General features: G+C 42.4%; 1 pseudogene; it reads left to right on the top strand.

Annotated features, from left to right (window-relative positions):
* The first annotated feature begins 541 nt into the window (after window positions 1–541).
* On the top strand, window positions 542–1,332 carry LOC127674336 (MAD2L1-binding protein-like; annotated as a pseudogene).
* The last annotated feature ends 3,535 nt before the right edge of the window (window positions 1,333–4,867 follow it).

Genomic DNA, 4,867 nt, shown 5'->3' with positions numbered 1-4,867 from the left:
TCAACAAGATATATAAATCCCTGGCCAAACTAACTAAAGGCCACAGAGACAGTATCCAAATTATAAAAATAAGAAATGAAAAGGGAGATTTAAAAACAGAAACTGAGGAAATTCAAAGAAATATCAGATCATTCTACAAAAGCCTATACTCAACACAACAGGAAAATTTAGATGAAATGGATGGTTTTCTAGACCGCTACCACATACCAAAATTAAATCATGAGCAGGTAAACTAAACAGGCCAATGTCCCCTAAAGAAATAGAAGTATTTAAAAACCACCCAACCAAAAAAAGCCCAGGGCCAGATGACTTTAGTGGGGAATTCTATCAGACCTTCAAAGAAGAGCTAATACCAATAGTCCTCAAACTATTCCATAAAATAGAAACCTAAGGAACACTATATAATTCATTCTACAAAGCCACACTTACTCTGATACCTCAACCATACAAAGACCCAACAAAGAAAGAGAACATCAGACCAATTTCACTTATGAATATTGATGCAAAAATACTTGATAAAATTTTAGTAAATGGAGTCACAATGGCTACATCCGGGCAGGAGAATCTATCTGAACTGTCCCCTGCTGCCACCCCAAATTTGGATTGGTATGAGAAGCCAAAAGAAACTCATGCTCTGGGGCAGATCTTGAGATCTTCATCACAGGAACCTTCCAATCCTGTGGAGCCCTTTTGCCCAAGAGACCTGGTGTGGGTGGTGTTTGCTGGGCCTGTGAGCCAGGAAGGCTGCTAGTATAACTTGTGAACTTCTAAAGCATATTGTGTACCTCTGCCCTATGAACAGATGAAGCACTTATACTGGAAATCTTCTCCCCAGGCAGAGAACACAGCAACAAAGAAACCTCAGGCTCACCATGGAGGCAAGCAACAGGAAGTGTCATCAAGCTTTGTAGGTGACTGGGGACACTCTCCAAATACTTCTTTGACAGAACACTATTGCCATGAGTGTTGATCCTTCTTGGAGGCAATGTCCTCAGCCCCAAAGAATTCTATGAACTTCACCTGTCCAAGCTGGCCCCATTTAATATGGATCAGGGCCTGAACACAGCATCTTGCTTATGTCGTGTCTTCAGAGTCATCTTCTTGGCCTATGCATTTAGTGAGCTGTAGGCTCCCCGACTCATGGGTTTGGTACAGGGCCACCATGACTGTGGAGAAGATTGGTTTAGACTCAAAATGAACTACCAGATGCTCAGCAGAATCCACAAACTCACCATAACACTGTCCTGGGGCAGACCTTCCGTCCCAGCCATGGATTCACAGGATTACATTTGGTTCCAGGCACCAGTGACACTTAAAGATTTCCATGAGTGAACATATAAAGACAATGGCTGAATTCTCTCCCTCTCTCCAGGGGATGGGATGCCAGGAAAGATCAGGAATTCAAGATTCAAACCTAAATACAATAAAAGCAATATACAGCAAACCAACAGCCAATATCAAATTAAATGGAGAAATACTTGAAGCAATCCCACTAAAATCAGGGACAAGACAAAAATACCCTCTCTCACCATGTCTATTCAATATAGTCCTCAAAGTTCTAGCTAGAGCAATAGACGAAAGGAAATTAAAGGGATAAAAATTGGCAAAGAAGAAGACAAGGTATCACTATTTGCCAATGATATGGTTGTATACATAAGTAACCCCAAATATGATACCAGAGAACTTCTACAGCTGATAAACAACTTCAGCAGAGTGACTAGATATAAAATTAACTCAAGCAAATCAGTAGCCTTCCTTTATATAACTAATAAACGAATGAGAAAGAAAATAGGGAAACAATACCTTTCACAATAGTCACAAGTAACATAAAATATCTTGGGATAACTCTAGCCAAACAAGTGAAAGATCTGTATGACAAGAACTTCAAGTCTCTCAAGAAAGAAATAGATTAAGACCTCAGAAAATGGAGAGATCTTCCATGCTTATGGATTGGTAGGATTAATGTAGTAAAAATGGCCATACTACCAAAAGCAATCTATAGATCAAAATTCCAACACAATTCTTCAAAGACATGGAAAGAGCAATTCTCAATTTCATATGAAAAAACAAAAATAAAAAACAAGGATAGCGAAAACTATTCTTAACAATAAAAGAACTTCACCATCTCTGACCTTAAGCTATACTACAGAACAACAGTGATGAAAACCACATGGTATTGGTACAGAGACAGACAGGTTGAACAATGGAGTAGAACTGAAGACCCAGAAATAAAATCACACACTTATGAATACTTGATCTTTGACAAAGAAGCCAAAAATACAATGGAAAAAAGAAAAGTAATTAAATTAATTAATAAATGGTGCTGGTCCAACAGGCAGTCGGTATGTAGAAAAATGAAAATAGATCCATATTTGTCACCTTGAACAAAGTTCAAGTCCAAGTGGATCAAGGACCTCAACCTAAAACCAGATACACTGAATCTAATAGAAGAGAAAGTGGGAAAGAGCCTCGAACTCATTGGCATGGGGGTTTTGGGGGGGATTTCCTAAACAGAACGTCAATGGCTTAAGGTCTAAGATCAAGAATTGATAAATGAGGCCTCATGAAACAGAAAAGATTCTGTAAGGCAAAGGACATAATCAATAGGAAAAATTAACAACTTACAGATTGGGAAAAAAATCTTCACTAACCCCACATCTAATAGAGTGCTAATATCCAAAATATATAAAGAACTCAAGAAGCTAATCTCAAAAAAAAAAACCCAAACAATCCAATAAAAAATGGGGTACAGAGTTAAACAGAGAATTCATGAGAGAGGAATCTCAAGAGGCAAGAGAAACACTTAAAGAAATGCTCAAAATCCATAGTCATCAGGGAAATGCAAATCAAAACAACTCTGAGATTCCACCTCACACCAATCAGAATGGCTAAGATCAAAAACTCAGGTGACAGCAGATGCTGGAGAGGATGTGGAGAGAGAGGAACACTCCTCCACTGCTGGTGGGATTGCAACTGGTACAACCACTCTGGGATTCAATCTAGAGGTTCTCAGAAAATTGGAAATAGATGTACTTGAAGACCCAACTATACCACTCTTGGGCATATACTCAAAAGATGCCCCACAGGGACACATACTCTACTATCGCAGTAGTACCTGTGATAGCCAGGAGCTGGAAACAGCCCAGAGGAATAGATACAGAAAATGTAGTACATTTACACAATAGAGTACTACTTAGCTATTAAGAACAAGGACACCATGAGTTTTACAGGTAAATGGATAGAACTAGAAAATATCCTGAGTGAGGTAACTCAGACCCAAAAGTACCTACATTGTGTGTACTTACTAATTGTGTGTGGATATTAGTCAAAAAAATGTAGAGAATATCTAGGATACAATCCACAGAACTCAAGGTTAACAAGCCAAAGGATCCAAGTGAGGATGCTTCAATCCCACTTGGGAGGGAGAAGAAAGAAATCACAGGAGGCAGAGGGAAGGAGAGACATGGGTGGGAGAGGGAAGGAGGAGGGGGGAAAGGGGAACATGATCAAGTATGGGAGGGAGAAGGAGAGAAGACCTGAGAACCAGAAGAAAGAATGGAAACAGGGAACCTCAGGAAGTGGGATGTGGGAACTCTCTAGAAAGTACTAGAGACCTGGGAGCTGAGAGACTATCAGGACTCAAAAGTAGGGACCTTAGATGAAATGCCCAACAGTGGAGAAAGATACCTTGTAGAGTCCACCTCCAGTAGAAAGACAGGGCATAAAGTGGAGGGCTGGGGGTTGCCATCCCATAGCCAAAAACTCTGACCCAGAATTGTTCCTGTCTGAAAAGAACTGCAGGGACAAAAATGGAGAAGAGACTGGGGGGAAAACTGTCCAGGAACCGGCCCAACTTGGGAACCATCACAAGGAGAGTCTCCAAGACTTGACACTATTGCTGATGCTGTGGCGTGCTTACGGACAGGAACCTAGCATAGCTATCCTCTGAAAGACTGAACAAACATCTGACTGAGACAGATGCAGTTACTTACACCCAAACATTGGACTGAATTTGGGGACCCCTGTGGTTGAATTAGGGAAAGACTGGAAGAAGCTGAGGAGGAGGGTGACCCTATAGGAAAACCAGCAGTCTCAACTAACCTGAATCTTTGAGATCTCTCAGACCCCGAGCCACTAACCAGGCAGCATACACTAGCTAGTCTGAGGCCTCAGACACTTATACAGCAGAGGACTGCCTAATCTGGCCTTAGTGGGAGAAGAGGTGCTTAACCCTAGAGAGACTTGAGGCCCCAGGGAGTAGGCAGGCCTGGTGGGGGAGGGAGTAGGGACATCCTCTTGGAGACAGGGGGAGGAGGAACTGGATGAGGAACTGTGGGAGGGTGGACCAGGAGGAGGGTAACAATTGGATTGTGAAAAAAATAAAGTAAATAAAAGGATAGGAGGGAGCTAGCACTCTCTGTGTTCCTGATTGTTTTGTGGCCTTGAGCCAGCTGCTGGACCTCTCTCAGTCTATTTCCACATCTGAAATATCAGGAGATCAGGAGGAGAGGCACCGACATCCACTGATTCTCCCCAGAGGATGCTCAACCTCTTCCGCAGCTGAAAAGGTTTGGTCAAATCAGAGGGAAGTGAGACACTGGTCACAGATGAACCCCTTTCCAAATCTTCTGTCTTCTCCCACTGCCCTCCCCGCCCCGCCCCGCCCCACCGTCAGGAGCTTGCAGCACTGGCTCCCTTGCCAGACATGTTGCCATGACAACGGGTTACAAATAACTCAGATGCCTGCAAAGATTTTAACCCAAGAGCTGCTGGGCCAAGGGCATCTTGTTCCTTTCCCAGACCAGACTAAGGGGACAGTGCCACAAATTCTTTAGGATCAATTCTCTCCCCTGCTGACAGGCCTGCC

The sequence above is a fragment of the Apodemus sylvaticus genome, chromosome X (assembly GCF_947179515.1).
Source record: "Apodemus sylvaticus chromosome X, mApoSyl1.1, whole genome shotgun sequence".
In the NCBI taxonomy this organism is placed as follows: domain Eukaryota; kingdom Metazoa; phylum Chordata; class Mammalia; order Rodentia; family Muridae; genus Apodemus; species Apodemus sylvaticus.
Note: the sequence above shows the minus strand (reverse complement) of the source record. Positions and strands in the feature narration are given on the sequence as shown.